The 17,760-nt window shown below is 46.1% G+C and overlaps 1 protein-coding gene across 3 annotated transcripts in view; it reads left to right on the plus strand.

Annotated features, from left to right (window-relative positions):
- The first annotated feature begins 4,529 nt into the window (after window positions 1–4,529).
- The window catches only part of CTBP1 (C-terminal binding protein 1), a 571,211-nt gene continuing 557,980 nt past the window's right edge, over window positions 4,530–17,760 (plus strand). Inside the window, exon 1 of one of the 3 annotated variants that reach the window (XM_077280210.1) lies at window positions 4,530–4,682. The gene's annotated coding sequence lies outside the window, so the exon portion shown is untranslated. Of the gene's footprint in view, window positions 4,683–7,196; window positions 7,293–17,760 lie in introns of those variants that run through there. The other 2 variants (XM_077280212.1, XM_077280213.1) reach the window with 2 other exon arrangements.

The following is a 17,760-nucleotide window of genomic DNA, read 5'->3' on the forward strand; positions in this document are numbered from 1 at the left end:
CTATGGGGCCATAATCAAAGGTGCAGAGCATTGTATATGGCACTGCTTTCTATGGGGCCATAATCAAAGGTGCAGAGCATTGTATATGGCACAGCTTTCTATGGAGCATCTATGGGGCCATAATGAACGGTGCAGAGCATTATATGTGGCACAGCTTTATGTGGAGCATCTATGGGGCCATAATGAACGTTATGGAGCATCTATTTTTAATTTTGAAATTCACCGGTAGCTGCTGCATTTTCCACCCTAGGCTTATACTCGAGTCAATAAGTTTTCCCAGTTTTTTGTGGCAAAATTAGGGGGGTCGGCTTATACTCGGGTCGGCTTATACTCGAGTATATACGGTATATAAAAACAAATATATATGGCACACAGATGAATGGCAAATGGCAGTTATTTGAACTTTCTTTTCTTGGCTGATCTGTGATGTACAGCTTCTGAGTTGTCTCTCATCAAGCTCCAGCAATAGTCAGCCATCATATGTGAGTCCCACCGGCCTTGATACCGTTCTTCCATTGTTTTAATGTCCTGATGAAAATGCTCCCCTTCTTCCTTGCTCACATCCCCAAGGTTCTCTGGAAAAAAGTCCAAATGGCTGTGTAAAGAGTGAATCTTGATACTCATTCTACATCCAAGATTTCGCAGACTCATCAGTAGCTCTTCCACAATCTCTTCATAGTTGTCGGCTTTCTTATTCCCTAGAAATTTCTGCACCACATTACAAAATGCATTCCAAGCTCTTTCTTCTGTCTCATTCATTGATGTGATAAAATTTGGGTTTCTCATAAGTGTTCTTATTTGAGGTCCATCAAATATTCCAGCCTTTTTCTTCTCTTCACTAAGACCAGGAAAAGTTGAACATATATAGTTAAAGCATTCTCCACTGTGATTGAGAGCTTTGACGAACTGCTTCATCAATCCAAGTTTTATGTGTAAGGGAGGAAAGACAATGTCCTTCCTATCCACTAGAGGATCATGGATGACATTCTAATCGCCAGATGCCAATCTCTGTCGCTGAGGCCATTCATTTTTTACCCAATGCTGGGCTGTAGCTCTACTGTCTAGTAGCACAGAAAACAAGGGTGTTATCATAACAAATGGAAATTATGCATGTTCAAAGAAAACAAAGATATTCTCACATTTATTGGGAAACTAAATGAAAACTAAATTTACCTTAGTGAACCGTATAAACCGGCACTTTTCATACACTACTTATATTTATAATGGAATTCCTGAAAATGGGCTATATACCTGTAGCACAAAAACGTGATGTGATAGAGAAATTATAAGATCAGATTTGAATTCAGCACCCTCAAATTAGTCTAAAACTGTTCTTAAAGTCCATGCCAGAATTTTTTTTTTTTTGTAGACCAATGTAATAGATAGATAATAGATAGATGATAGAATATAGAGATAGATCAATAATAGATAGATAATAGATAGAGACAGATAATAGATAGATGATAGATCACCCGCCCCCCATGTCGAGCCACTACCACATCCTCGCAGAAACCTTGCACACCTAGACATTCCCAGACTTTCAGACTTTCTCCTACCCCTGTCCTCCATATCTTCACTCCACGACACGGACAGTGCCACCGCTTTCTATAACTCGACCCTCACATCAGCCACAGACTCAGTCGCCCCTCTCATGCATGGCAAAGTTCGACAAATCAATAGGCAACCCTGGCATAACAACCTCACCAAAAAACTCCGACAAGCATCCAGGGTCGCGGAGCTGCGTTGAAAAAAAACATGCCTGCCAGACGACTTCACTGCTTTTAAACAAGCTACACTTGCCTTCAAACTAGCCCTCACTTCTACTAAACAGACCTATTTCACTAACCTTGTATCTTCACTATCCTACAACCCAAAACAACTGTTCAGCACATTTAACTCTCACCTCCGCCCACCACTGCCACCTCCAACTCCCCTAATCTCTTCTGAGGACTTTGCCACCTACTTCAAAAACAAGATCGACCACACAAGGCAAACCTTTACTGTTCCACCACCTCAACCACTCCATATACCAGACCTCTGCCCTTCACTAATAACCTCCCTCTTCAACATCACTGAAGGAGAACTTACTCGCCTCCTTTCCAAATCACACCTCACCACCTGTGCACTTGACCCCATCCCTTCCCACCTGCTCCCCAACCTCACTAACATGCTCATTCCAGCCCTAACCCATCTCTTCAACCTATCGCTATCTCCTGGTACCTTCCCCTCTGCCTTCAAACATGCCACCATTACACCCATCCTCAAAAAAGCTAACCTTGACCCAACTGCTATGCCCAGCTACCGCCCCATATCACTGCTCCCGTTTGCTTCCAAACTCCTTGAGTAGCATGTCCATGGTCAACTTTCCTCGAACCTCTCATCTAACTCTCTAACTCTCTCCTTGACAACCTCCAATCTGGCTTCCGCCCCCACCACTCCACCAAAACTGCTCTGACCAAAATTACTAACGACTTACAGCCAAAGCTAACAGACAGTTCTCCATCCTCCTCCTTCTCGACCTGTCCTCTGCTTTCGACACAGTCGACCACTGCCTACTGCTACAGATTCTTTCTTCCCTCGGCATCAAAGGCCTTGCCCTGTCCTGGATTGCCTCATACCTTTCCGACCGCACATTTAGCGTTTCCCACTCCCACACTACCTCCTCACCCCGGCCCCTCTCTGTTGGAGTCCCTCAAGGCTCTGTCCTAGGGCTCCTACTTTTTTCCATTTATACCCTTGGCCTAGGACAACTCATAAAGTCCCATGGCTTCCAGTACCACCTGTATGCGGACGACACTCAGATCTACCTCTCTGGCTCAGATGTCGCCTCTATGCTGTCCAGAATCCCGGAGTGTCTGTCAGCCATATCCTCCTTCTTCACCTCTCACTTCCTAAAACTCAATGTAGACAAAACCGAACTCATCATCTTTCCCCCATCTCACATATCCCCCCTACCTGACCTATATATTATGGTAAATGGTATCATGCTCTCTCCCGCACCTGAAATCCACTGCCTCGGAGTAACTCTCGACTCTGCCCTATCCTTCAAACCACACGTCCAAACTCTAGCCACCTCCTGTCGCCTCCAACTCAAAAATATTGCCAGAATCCGTCTCTTCCTCAGCCCACAATCTACCAAAACTCTTGTGCATGCCCTCATCATCTCCCGCCTCGATTATTGCAACACCCTCCTCTGTGGCCTCCCCGCTAACTCTCTTGCATCACCCCAGTCTGTCCTCAACTCTGCTGCCCGGCTAATCCACCTCTCTCTTCGCTACTCCCCTGCTTCACCCCTCTGCAAATCCCTCCACTGGCTCCCAATGCCCCAACGAATCCAGTTCAAACTACTAACACTGATCTACAAAGCCATCCACAACCTTTCCCCTCCCTATATCTCTGAACTAATCTCCCACTATCTTCCCTCACGTAGTCTTCTATCCTCCCAAGACCTGCTACTCTCCTCCACACTTATTCGTTCCTCACACAACCGCCTCCAAGATTTCTCCCGAATATCCCCCATCCTCTGGAATTTCCACGCCTCAACACGTCCGATTGTCCACCACCCTAGGATCCTTCAGACGGAACCTGAAAATCCATCTCTTCAGGAAAGCCTACAGCCTACAATAACCATTCTGCCGCCTCACCACCACCCGAGCTGCTGCCTCGTCACCAACCACCCGAGCTGCTGCGTCACCACCGCCAGAACTGCCGCCACGTCGCCGACCACCCGAGCTGCCGCCTCACCACTAGAGCTGCCGCCTCACCACCACCAGAGCTGCTGCCTCACCACCACTAGAGCTGCCGCACCACCACCGCCAGAGCTGCTGCCACGTCACCGACCACCCAAGCTGCTGTGTCGCCACCGCCTCACCAACCACCTGAGCTGCTGCCTCACCACCACCGGTGCTGCAGCACCCCGACCTCCTGTCTCTTCCCCATTATCCCGTAGAATGTAAGTCCGCAAGGACAGGGTCCTCTCCCCTCTGTACCAGTCTGTCATCGTAAATTTGTTTACTGTTAACGATATCTAGAACTCTGTATGGAACCCCTTCTCATGTACAGCACCGTGGAATTAATGGTGCTATATAAATAAATAATAATAATAGATAGATGATAGATAATAGATAGATAATGGATAGATAGATAATAGATAGACTGAGATAGATTATAGATAGATAATAGATGATAGATAATAGATAGAGATACAGATATGTGATGAATAAACAATTTCTCTTTTCTGCAGGTAGACGCTTGATTTGCATTAACCCCTGAGAGCCCAGGCTGCAGCTCCCCTGTAAGTTTCCGCAGCCCCTCTCCTCTCTTCTGTCCTCTCCTCTCCTGTGATAATAATCACAATCCCCTCTTCTGCCCATCCACAACATTGCAGCCGAACCCACCAGCAGCAGCAGCAGCCCCTCACAGAGGGGGACCCCAGCCCCCCTCCCTTACACTCCCCCACCCCCCAATCCTCAATAATAATAAGTGATCAGCGATGAAACTTTGCAGAAGTGTCCGCGCCCCCCGCCTGCGCCCCCGTGTGCGCCTGTGGCGGCTGCCGGTGCGGAGCAGCATGGACTTGTTCATCTGAGGCAGATCCTGTGATCCGCGCACAGCAGAGCAGAGGCGGCCACGGTCCGGCCGGGGCAGCGATCGTCCGCGATCCCCGCGATCACCAGCAGCAGGTTGGCCTCCTTATTCCGTACCCCCGTTTCTCCCTCCTCCCTCGCACACCCGCGCTGCGTCCTGCCCGTTATAATCGGCGTGTTTCGCCCCCTCCTGCGTGTCCGTGGAGTCAGTGTGTGCACTGTGTATAATGGGAGAGGAGGTGCGAAAAACCGAGAAGCCGCGGCGCTTTCTTCATGCAAATGACCGCTCCGCCGTAACAAAAGGCTGCGAGGAAAATCATCTGACAGGAACAGCCCGCGGCCCCTCGCCATATTCTGTGCGTTCATGGTCCTCTCCTCTCCTCTGTTCTCCTCTGTTCTTTCCTCTCCTCTCTTCACCTCTTTTTCTCTCCGGCTTTCACTCCTCAGTCCGCCGCTTTGCCATTATTTCCTTTTTTTCATCCGCATTCCTCCTGTCCATCACCCCCATCATTGTTATGATGATGATGATGGTGGTGATGATGAGGGTCCTCGCTCCAGGAGATGGCGGAGCAGAGTTTACATGTGCAAGAATTTTAATGACAAAAATGCAGATTTTTTTTAATTGAAAGACGACAACGTGACTTTTTATACCTAAAAAGAAATAAAGTGCTCTAGGATGGGAAGCCCCCTCCTAAACTAGAAGAACCCCCCCAGAAACCTTCCTCATCCCCCCAAGATAGAGGAGTCAGGGGTCATTGATCCCCCTTCCACCACGGCTGCCATGCTGTCAAGGATGGATGGATCCCCCGCTCCACGGTTTAGGATAATCTTTAATCTGGACTGAATCCCCTTTTCCATAGTTTAGGGTAATCTTTAATCTGGATTAAATCCCTGTCCATAGATTAGGGTAATCTGTCATTGGATCTCCTTCACTGAAGTTTAGGGTGAGCCTCCACATGGGCTGCCACCCTGTCAAGGGTAAGAGATTGATCCCTTTCACCAAAGCAGAGGGAGAGATTCCACCAGGGATGTCACCATGTTAAGTATTGGGGACAATGGATTAGGGAAGATAAGGGTGAGCTTCCACTTGGGCAAGGGTCAATAGAACTCCTTCCACCAAGTCTTCCATAGTGTCGAGGATCGATAGATCTCCTTTTAAAAATTTTAGAGTGATCTTCCACCTTGGCTGTCATCGTGTTGAGTTTCAATAGATCCCCTTTTAAAAAATTTAGAGTGAGCTTCCACTTGGGCTACAACCACGTGGAGCATCTGGGTCAATGGATCCCCATCTATGAAGATAGGGTGAGCTTCCACTTGGGCTGCCATTGTATTGACTGTTTGGGTCAATGGATGCCCTTCTTTGAAGTTTAGTAAAGCCTTCCACCTGGGCTCCCACTATATCGAGGTTCGGGGTAGATGGATCCCCTTCTTTAGAGCTTTGGATGAGCTTCCACTTGGGCTACTACCGTGTCGATTAACTGGGTCAATGTATCACGTTTTTTGAAGTTTAGGGAGAGCTTCCACCTGGGCTACCACCATGTTGAGGTTCTTCAAATCTTAGAATGAGCTTCCGCTTGGGTTTCCACTTTGTTGAGGGTCAGAATCAATAGATCCCCTCTTTTGAAGCTTAGAGCGAGCTTCCACTTAGGCTACCATCTTGTCAAGGGTCAGAAATTGATGCATTCTAAAAAACTTAGGGTGAGTTTCAATGTGGGTTCTAACCTGTCAAAGGATGGGGGTCAATTGATCCCCTTTCCTGAGGTTTAGGACGAGCTTCCACTTGGGCTACCACCGTGTCAAGTGTCGGGGTCAATGGATCACGTTTTTTGAAGTTTAGGGAGAGCTTCCACCTGGGCTACCACCATGTTGAGGTTCGTAATCAATGGATTCCCTTCTTTAAATCTTAGAATGAGCTTCCACTTGGGACGCCACTATGTTAAGGGTTAGAATCAATAGATCCCCTTTTTTTGAAGCTTAGAGCGAGCTTCCACTTAGCTTGCCATTTTGTCAAAGGGTCAGAGATCGATGGATTCTAAAAAACTTAGGGTGAGTTTCAATCTGTGTTCTAACGTGTCGAAGGATGGGGGTCAATGGATCCCCTTTCCTGAAGTTTAGGGCGAGCTTCCACTTGGGCTACCACCGTGTTGAGGGTCAGGGTCAAAGGATTCGCTTCTTCGAAGCTTAGGTAGATCTTCAATCTGGGCTGTCACCCTATCGATTTAGGAAGTTGGATTGTCAGAGGGGGTTAAACGCAGCTCATATTTTACTCGTAAGCAACCTGTCAATGAATAGAGATGCAAAACGGAAGATCAAGAGCAGAGGGGGTCTTTATTACACTCCCCCCACCTTCTCTAGCCGTTAATCCATTCTGCTATTGTAATCTAACAATCATGAATAGGGACTTCCTCACTTCACTCCAGAGCGGATCGCAAGCTCTTGGGGCCAGCAGCTGATGGGTCAATTCGTCGAGATTAACCCCCTCTGTTGCTAGGGAACTGGGTTGGCTTGGGTGTGGAAGGGGTTAATCTATAAGAGTAGAGGGGTGGAGAGGTGACTATAGGAAAGGGAGAAGAAAAAAAAAAATTACGGTCAAAATAACTCCACATCGTCTCCTGATGGTCGGGGCTGCGGAGAAGCTGACGGGGGTGTGCGGCGCGTGTCAGCGCGGACTGTGATAAAGGGATTTCTTATAGGATTTCCCGGGAGGTGAGTTCATTAGGCAGCGAGGTGGAGGGTCGGAGATGGGAAGAACATGGAGAGTCTTCAGTGATGTCTACCGGTGGTCAGGAGGTGGAGGACATAATCGCACGTCTTGCCGGATCCTATAGCCGGCGAGCTGCTCCTTCATTTTCTCACCCCCGGGGTCCGTTCTCGCCGGAGGGGCTCGGACAGATGTCTGATTGTTGTGGTGTTCATGGAAAGCAGAAGTGTGAAGGCATCAGGCATCTGCGGGGTCTGGAGTAATGCAGCATTTTCTTACCTCCTGCTCTTTGCCTTTTAATCCGAGGGGATTCGTTTTTTTTAGTGCAGTGGGGGGTGGGAGGTGGAAGTTTTGGGATTTTATGCATTGGATTACTTTGACGACAATGAGATTAGATGGATTTTTTTGGATGTTGGTAATGATGATCGTTGCAATGATGGGGGTTGGAGTAAGAGCGGCGGTTTAGCTTAGCTCCATGCTTCTTTATCAATATCTGCTCCTCAACTTGTGACTCTCCAGCTGCCAGAAAAGTACAACTCCCAACATTGCTCCGACAGCCTGGGAGTTGTAGTGTTGGAAAAGATTAAGATGGAATTGTTTTGTATGTTCTAAGACAAATAGTGACTTACAGATGTAGCAGAGATAGAATTGTTACTTTCTGGAAAAACAGGAAAAACGCAATGTGTGAACATACCCGCTTTCAGCTACTTCTTTATCATTTTTTCCACAGATCTCTCCTTTAAATGTTGCTTTCAGCTGCTGCCTGCTTCTTAACCGTTTTTTTCCACAAAGTTCTGCTTTAGGGTAGATTGTTGGATGCTATACTTTTATATATAAGTGGGTCGTCTTGCTCTATTATGTCAGTTGTACCTGACTGCTCTGTTGCAATGAATAGAAGTTCTTAAACTTTTGTGGCTAACTTCTGACATTTGGGCTATGTGAGCATTCCTACCTTTATATTGATTGCTATCTATTTGCAAAATGCTAAAAAAGAAATGTCAGGGAGAGCTGGACATTGTTTGCATATATGATTTTATAGGTTGGGTGACCGTGTGACCAGTGGCAATTCTCTTTAGCTTCCAAAATGGATGACTCTTGTTGCAATTTCCTTTCTTGACTACAGTAGGAAGAGCAGCTCTGAAGCACAAACAGTAGGAAGAGCAGCTCTGGAGCACAAATGGTAGGAACAGCAGCTCTGGAGCAAAAACAGTAGGAAGAGCAGCTCTGGAGCACAAACAGTAGGAAGAGCAGCTCTGGAGCACAAACAGTAGGAAGAGCAGCTCTGGAGCACAAACAGTAGTGAGAGCAGCTCTGGAGCACAAACCGTAGGAAGAGCAGCTCTGGAGCACAAACAGTAGGAAGAGCAGCTCTGAAGCACAAATGGTAGGAAGAGCAGCTTTGGAGCACAAACGGTAGGAAGAGCAGCTCTGGAGCACAAACAGCAGGAAGAACAGCTCTGGAGCATAAACGTTAGGAAAACAGTAGGAAGAGCAGCTCTGGAGCACAAACAATAGGAAGAGCAGCTCTGGAGCATAAACGGTAGGAAAACAGTAGGAAGAGCCGCTCTGGAGCTCAAACAGTAGGAAGAGCAGCTCTGGAGCACAAACAGTAGGAAGAGCAGCTCTGGAGCACAAACAGTAGGAAGAACAGCTCTGGAGCATAAACGTTAGGAAAACAGTAGGAAGAGCAGCTCTGGAGCACAAACGGTATGAAGAGCAGCTCTGGAGCATAAACGGTAGGAAAACAGTAGGAAGAGCCGCTCTGGAGCACAAACAGTAGGAAGAGCAGCTCTGGAGCACAAACAGTAGGAAGAGCAGCTCTGGAGCACAAACAGTAGGAAGAGAAGCTCTGGAGCATAAACAGTAGGGAGAGCAGCTCTGGAGCACAAACGGTAGGAAGAGCAGCTCTGGAGCATAAACGGTAGGAAGAGCAGCTCTGGAGCATAAACGGTAGGAAAACAGTAGGAAGAGCAGCTCTGGAGCACAAACTGTAGGAAGAACAGCTCTGGAGCGCAAATAGTAGGAAGAGCAGCTCTGGAGCACAAATAGGAAGAGCAGCACTGGAGCACAAACAGTAGGAAGAGCAGCTCTGGAGCACAAACAGTAGGAAGAGCAGATCTGGAGCATAAAGAGTAGGGAGAGCAGCTCTGGGGCACAAACTGTAGGAAGAACAGCTCTGGAGCGCAAACAGCAGGAAGAACAGCTCTGGAGCATAAACGTTAGGAAAACAGTAGGAAGAGCAGCTCTGGAGCACAAACAATAGGAAGAGCAGCTCTGGAGCATAAACGGTAGGAAAACAGTAGGAAGAGCCGCTCTGGAGCTCAAACAGTAGGAAGAGCAGCTCTGGAGCACAAACAGTAGGAAGAGCAGCTCTGGAGCACAAACAGTAGGAAGAACAGCTCTGGAGCATAAACGTTAGGAAAACAGTAGGAAGAGCAGCTCTGGAGCACAAACGGTATGAAGAGCAGCTCTGGAGCATAAACGGTAGGAAAACAGTAGGAAGAGCCGCTCTGGAGCACAAACAGTAGGAAGAGCAGCTCTGGAGCACAAACAGTAGGAAGAGCAGCTCTGGAGCACAAACAGTAGGAAGAGAAGCTCTGGAGCATAAACAGTAGGGAGAGCAGCTCTGGAGCACAAACGGTAGGAAGAGCAGCTCTGGAGCATAAACGGTAGGAAGAGCAGCTCTGGAGCATAAACGGTAGGAAAACAGTAGGAAGAGCAGCTCTGGAGCACAAACTGTAGGAAGAACAGCTCTGGAGCGCAAATAGTAGGAAGAGCAGCTCTGGAGCACAAATAGGAAGAGCAGCACTGGAGCACAAACGGTAGGAAGAGCAGCTCTGGAGCACAAACAGTAGGAAGAGCAGCTCTGGAGCACAAACAGTAGGAAGAGCAGATCTGGAGCATAAAGAGTAGGGAGAGCAGCTCTGGGGCACAAACTGTAGGAAGAACAGCTCTGGAGCGCAAATAGTAGGAAGAGCAGCTCTGGAGCACAAATAGGAAGAGCCGCTCTGGAGCACAAACAGTAGGAAGAGCAGCTCTGGAGCACAAACAGTAGGAAGAGCAGCTCTGGAGCACAAACAGTAGGAAGAGCAGCTCTGGAGCACAAACGGTAGGAAGAGCAGCTCTGGAGCATAAACGGTAGGAAAACAGTAGGAAGAGCAGCTCTGGAGCACAAACTGTAGGAAGAGCAGCTCTGGAGCACAAACAGCTGGTACTGATTTTCTTGTTACACAAGATGCTAAAAGTTCCTAAAGAGCAACAGAACTTTCCAACGCTTAAAGGGCATATATAAGATTATCAAAATTGCTTCTTTTTTCCCGGTACCCGCTCCACTGTCATCTGTGGCTGTGCTTGGTATGAGATGATTCTGTATACAATATGTATGATAATGTTTTAGTTGGTAATATCTAGTGATGAGCGAATATACTCGTTACTCGAGATTTCCCGAGCATGCTCGGGTGTCCTCCCAGTATTTTTTAGTGCGCGGAGATTTAGTTTTTCTTGCCGCAGCTGAATGATTTACATCTGTTAGCCAGCATAAGTACATGTGGGGGTTGCCTGGTTGCTAGGGAACCCCCACATGTACTTATGCCGGCTAACAGATGTAAATCATTCAGCTGCGGCAAGAAGAACTAAATCTCCGAGCACTAAAAAATACTCAGAGAACCCGCGAGCATGCTCGGGAAATCTCGAGTAACGAGTATATTCGCTCATCACTAGTAATATCCCTTTCAGGAAAGGGTAAAGGCCTAGAGACCCTCTTTAGTTTGATTTTGCATACATGTTAATGTAATTGTACTGCCTAGATGGATTATTATTTGTTTCTAAACTAATATGTATTGTTACCCAAGAAATATCTGCTCTGAAATCCTCTGTGCTGCTGGGACCATTCTAGTAAACTAATGTAAATACTGTGCAATCACATAAAATCTTGCAGCGTATTTTCTAGGCCGTGGCGTCACCTCTGCGTAATAACATGGATTGTTATATCAGTCTGTCTTCATTTACTTGCTTCCTAATGGGTCAAATCAGCTGCAGAATCTTCATGGATTTTGGGGCAGATTTCTATTAGCTCTTGGTATCTTCTTCTGTGTGTTCCCACACATTATTTGTCCACCTCGCCGATGACAGTAATTGTAGGTTTTAGCTGACACAAGAAATCGACAGCTTCCCGATAATTGTCCCCTTCGTGCGGCGGCTTTATAGACTGTCGCTCCTGTTGCGAATTTCGGCTTTCAGCAGAATCGTTCAGCCATTGTGGGAGAATTCACTGTTTTATTTGGGAAATGTTATACAATATGGGTGGTACAGGGAAGAACAGGTGCAAAGCTGCAGGCCTGAACCTGGTAGCATTAATATTCCATCACTTTAGAAAGGGGGTCTCTAACTTGAGATCCAAAGTGTTCACATTTGTACAGAGTGGCTTGAGAATATTGTCTAGCACATATACAGTTTGGATTGCCATGAAATAGAAGTTAGGAAAATCAAAGTACGGAATTACTTGGCTTCAATATTCTGGGCTGATTCACTTCCTAATATATTTCTAATACCAAGGGCGTAACTAGAGATCGATGGGCCCGATGCAAAATTTAGACCTGGGCCTCCAGCTGCCTGGTGGTCAGAAATATTGTCCCTTGCATCATTCTAGATCCTATGAAGACATATGTGTTCGCCCTTCACCTCCTTGTAATAATGTCCCCATCCTGTAATAATATCCCTATCCTGGTATAATGTCCCCCAGACCTGGGCCTCTTCCTGTAAAAATATCCTATCACCCTGAGCCCATTCCAGGAATAATATCCCCTATTCTGTGCCCCTTCCAGTTATAATGTATTCCCATCCTGAGCTTCTTCCAGTAATATCGTCCCCAATCGTGGTATAATGTCTCCTATCCTGGCCCCTTCCAGTAATCATGTCCCTGATCCTGGCCCCTTCCTATATCAATTTCCCTATCCTGGTATAATGTCCCCCATCCTGGTTCTCTTCCTGTTATAATGTCCCCTCATCCTGAGCCCCTTCCAGTAGTAATATCCCCTATTCTGTGCCCTTTACTGTTATAATGTCTTCCCATCCTAAGCTTCTTCCAGTAATAATGTCCCCCATCCTTGTATCCTGGCCCTTTCCAGTAATAATTCCCTACATCCTGGGCCCCTACATGATATAATGTCCCCCATTCTGGGCCCCTTTCTGGTATACTATTCCCAAGCCTGGGCCCCTTCCTGGTATAATATCCCCCGTTCTGCTTCTTTAAAATAAAAATAAATTATTCTTATCTTCCTCCACTCCCACGATGTGCGGTGTCCTAACAACTTACTACAGCGTGCCATCCATGGGCAGTGACATCACTGGCATGCACCGACCGTGACGCCGATGTCAGCTGCCAGCCTCTGATTGGCTGACGGCGTTTATTGCAGGGCAGTGAGCCAGCGGGTCTCTACAATGCCATATATTTCAGACGTACATGCAACTGAAATAGGCACTGGCATCAGCGGCGCCCATCCCGCATGGGCGCGGGCACAAACACTGTGACCACGATTGTTATGGCCCCGTCTAAAGCTGTTGAATTCAATGATTCTAAGATAGAACTCCAAATCCTGTGCAAATCATCAAATGATAAATGTGGCTACCTGCAACCACCACTAGGGGGAGCTTACTGCATACTGTGTTATTAGTTTAATGTAACTACAGTATGCTGTTAGCTCCCTCTAGTGGTGACTGTAGGTGGTTGCAATTGTATTTTTTTTTCCATTTTGCAGACTTATCTCTATGTGGCACGCTCCAGATTAACGTCGTATTTATTAGACTCTCGGACCTGTATTTGGAGGAAGTTTGTGAAAAAAAAAACCCACATTAAATTGAGCTTGTTAGATTAATTTGCTTTGAAGTAACAGAGAATGAGGCTAATAAATGGCGATGGCGTAGATGTGCCGACACATTAGTTCACCTTAGTGCGTGCTCCTGAGGTTTAGAAGAAAAGACTAAATTAATAGAACAGTTTTTCTTCTCAGGACTTACAGAGCTCCGTGTCAGAATAAAGGGTTGATGTGCAGTTTTGACCTGACAGCACCGCTACCGCCAGACCCCCGAGACTAGGTAGGGAGCTGATGATGGACCCAGTGAGGGCGGCTACCTGCTGAGTTTGGTATTTTTGATATTTTACACAATTTAGGGCTGACTTTCCTGAAAGTGGACAGCCCCTTTAATTTACTTTTGTAATTCAAATATGGCATTTTCCCCAATCATCAGGTAATGCAGGTCCTCAGCTGGGAAATATGAATTATTGGAGCAGTTGTAATAATACATGCAATTCCATAAAGCTGGTCATAGATCAGAGTTTTCATTGGGAGAGAAACTGAAACCTATAGGATGTTCTAAAAAGAAGGGCAGAAACTGCTCATGGTGAGTGATGGACTCAGGAGAGGGCCAGCCCCATGTGTGGGAGAGGGGAGCTCAGTCAAGACGCTGCTGTTTGTTTGGTTTCCTCCTCTCTTCCTCCATCTCAGGGCCTCCCTGGTCATCTGTCCGTGCTGGGTAGTTGCCTCCATTTGTACAGTAATTATGTAATTATTCTAATAACCTCTAGCATGGCAGGCAGAAAGTCCACAAGCACTGCTATATGTAGGAGGATTTTCTCTGCATAAAAGGCTAAACAGTATTCTTCTTCTTTACAGGCAAATTCTACTGTGTATGCAGCCAACGGGGGGGATACTGGACGGAGTGTAGATCTCTCCCAGAAAGCTAAGCTGGGCGAGATATTAAAAGCCGAGTAGTACTGGTTGTTGCAGCAGCGTAGGCAGGGCCGGCGTCAGCACTCTGCGCAACCGGGCAAGTACTGGGGCCCTGAGCAGGCGAGGTGGCCAACTCGCCGTCGGGGACACCTGTGCGCTATGGGGGCCCGGTGTCTGCCAGTGCCGGCGCCCGTGAGTGAGCCTCCCCACTTGCTCACGGCCTGGCACTTGCGATACTTACCTCATCCCACTCCACCACTGTGGTGACTTGGCTGGGGTATTCAGTCCAGTGGGCGGTCCTATCAGTGACTGACAGCTACCTCTGTATGCACAGTTATAGAAAGAAAGCTTTCAGTCACTGATAGGACCGCCCACTAGACCGAATACCCCAGAAAAAGCAGAGGATTAAATGCGGTACTATCAGTGACTGACAGCTACCTCTGTATGCACAGTTATAGAAAGAAAGCTTTCAGTCACTGATAGGACCGCCCACTGGACCGAATACCCCAGAAAAAGCAGAGGATTAAATGCCAAAAACACAGAATAAATTGAATCTTTTCCTACAAAGCTATATATCAATCTTCTCAGCTCCTCCGGCTCTATAGCATAGTGCATGCACACTATATTTTCATGGTGACAGGTTCCCTTTAAAAACAAAATCCCAAAAAACTGAGACGGAGATTTGCTTTTTATTCATTAATTTAAAAAAATGTAAATAAATTGATAGCAGCTATACAACCTTTGCCCATTGTCTGTACATATAGAACCTATACATAGTTTTTACCCCAAAATGGTGCTATTAAAATAATCAGATTGTCACGCAAAACCATAATGTATTCTTAAAAATAAAAATGTTCTAACCCTTTGAATGCTATTATGTAAAACTGCGCGCAATATTTTTTTTTGCAGTCAAAACCTGTACTCCTGGCAATAAAAAAAAAGCTGCATTAATAAAAAAAAAAAAGAAAAAGATTTTACTGCATTTTTATGCTTTTTTTTGCTTCCCGTTTTTTTGTGTGACTTGTATAAATAGCCATGTTTAATAAAATTAATTTTATTCACCAACAAAAGCAAAAAACGCTGCAAAACCCGTTTGCTGTTGTTTTTTTTTTTTGCAGCATTTTCGCACTTTCTCATTGCTTTCTACGGGTGAAAAAACACTGTAAAACATTGAAAGAATTGAGTTTCTGCAAATTTAAAAGATGCAGCAGTTCTCAAATTCAATAAGAAAAAAAACAAACAAAAATAAGTGTGTGCCTTCGATTCCCCAGGAAGAACATCAGAAGCTGGAGTCTGGCTATTCATCACGTTTGTAGCAGGTTATAACAGCCAGAGGAGCGCTGCTAAGTACTGGTCAGGAATGCCATGATCCGTCCCGGGGTTTTGTCCTGTCTGCCCTTTTTCCGGGCAGATCATGTCAAGGGTTAACTTTGCTCTGCCTCATTCTGGGGTTCAGGTTTGCTATTTAGCGCCGATGCATCCTGCTGGCGGTGTCAGCTATCATTCTGCCTTCGGCGTGTGTACCTCACTCTGGTAACCCTTGATTTGTCCTTCTGTGATCCCTGACTTGCCCCGTGTCTGTTGACTCCCCCTGTCTGCTCTTTCCCAGTGTTTCCCTGTAAGTTTGTTTGATTTGGTTTTGACTCGGCTTGTATTCGGACTCGCTTCTGCCTTCTGTCTTTGTCTTATTGCTGAACCCCCTGGCTTGTTCCTGACCACGTGTACTGCTGCAACCTCTGGTACTTCTGCTTCTGACTGTTTTTTGACTCGGCTTATCCGACCACTCTCTCGCCACTCGGTGGCGCTTGTGCTGCTGCTCTGTGGTGCTACTCTGTGTGTGCAGCCTCACTTCCCTCACCAGCTCCCCCTGGTGGAGGTTGCCCTATACTGCACTGCAGCAGCATGACAACGAAGAGGGTCAATCATTTTTTGGTGGAGTTAGAGAAAACACTTGCTGTATTAGTTGTCTTGAGCTTTTCACACTGTTCTTGCGTGATTGGCTTATTGCAAATTTTTGTAAATTTTGCAATAAACTGAATCCGCAATGAGCGCAGAGTTAATGATTATTACCGATGTCCAGATATCATCCCGGATACCGTCCACGGCTGTTTTGTTTTATCAATTTATAAGTAGATATCAAGACTAAAAAAATAAAAATATAAATAATCTCCTAAACTCTAAAAATACTTCTCTAATTCTGTATTCCCAAGAGAAGGAATTGCCAGTGGCACATTTTATTTGCCAAATTTGCACTTACAAAATGTGTTGTCCTGGAAACTATTTATAGTATTTCAATATTTGCAAGGAACTAATTATGCTTTGGGGCTTCCAGAAGAATTAATATTAGAACATGAGACCTGTCACATTCATAGAAGATCATAGATATATTCCAGAAGGCCTGATTATAATAAAGCCGCGAGGGGAACAGTGTGATAGTGTATAATAGTCTATGAGCCGTTATATCCTCACGGTGTAACGGTGGTCAAAGTAGGAAAACAATCAATGTGTCGGTCACTGTTTTGTAAAGTCGCTGACCATCGTACGAAGTCTCATCACCATTGTCCAGCGCATTGACGTCAGTTATTATCAGGTATTGGCGCTTATAGGGAATGTATCAATGGGAAATAAGCTATTGTTTTTATTTTAGAAATATTTTTAAAAAACTTTTGGTGATGTCTTTTTCTAATTTTCACGGGTTTCTGTCTATATATCAAAAAGAAATTCTGAAATTTTGCAGTTTTTCTGCTCTATAGGGATCTGTCACGCTGGGTGAGGGAGAAATAAGGTGCACAACAACGGGAATAGGGAAGGGGAAGCCCAAACACTAGGGAATAGGGGAGTGGAGACCCTTAGGCAGATCTAACAACACCCTGTCTGCCCTAAACGTCCCTAAATAGGTTTCGCACCTATCGCCGAGCAGTAACCTAATCCCTGCCTGACCCTAGCGATAGGCCCTGGATAGAGAGGGAACGGGGTAAGCGCTAGACAGACTCCACTACAACTAAAGACAGAGGGTGGACAAACGAGGGGATACACTTAACTTGAGAAGACAACCTAAATAACGTGCCAGAAATCCTCTAAGAGGCTCCAAGAAGACACTAGCCGACTGCTAGTATTTCCAACAAGTCAGAGGGAAATTGAGCTAACACCAGCACCATGCTGAAGAGATTGAATGCACTTAAACCTTCAGCAAAGGTGTGTTAATTAGCAGCAGAAGGTGGAGGTAACTGCTGAGTCGTAGAGGGAGAAGGATATCACCCCATAATAGAGATGCAAAAATCAAACAGGTGCTTGTAGAGCTAATCGCAGTGACCTTCTACAGCCGGATCAAGGATGACTGTCAGTCACACCTGATACACCCCTGATAAGATCACTCTCAGCAGTTTTGCAGCACAGACAGGATTGCAGTTGACAGCAACACCTGTATATTAGACATCAGTGAATACGTTTGCAGGACCCTGATCCAGCGGCTAAGTCCAGGAGCCCTGCGCACCACCTCCCTGGCTTCTCTTTGATTAGCTAGCATGGTTCCATGTCATGTGTGAGTCACACTGCAACAATGGTGTCACTCAAGTCCAGCTCATCGAAAGAGCATGCCATCAGGTAGGAAACAGTTCGCGGGACTCAATCAGCTGTGGAATACTGATCTGGCTGCTGGACCATGGTCCTGGAAATTATCTCATCTCTACTATACCCAGTAGACAAGACAAAATTAATCACAAAATAAGTTTGTCACCCCTGACCTC

The sequence above is a fragment of the Ranitomeya variabilis genome, chromosome 1, assembly GCF_051348905.1.
Source record: "Ranitomeya variabilis isolate aRanVar5 chromosome 1, aRanVar5.hap1, whole genome shotgun sequence".
In the NCBI taxonomy this organism is placed as follows: Eukaryota; Metazoa; Chordata; class Amphibia; order Anura; family Dendrobatidae; genus Ranitomeya; species Ranitomeya variabilis.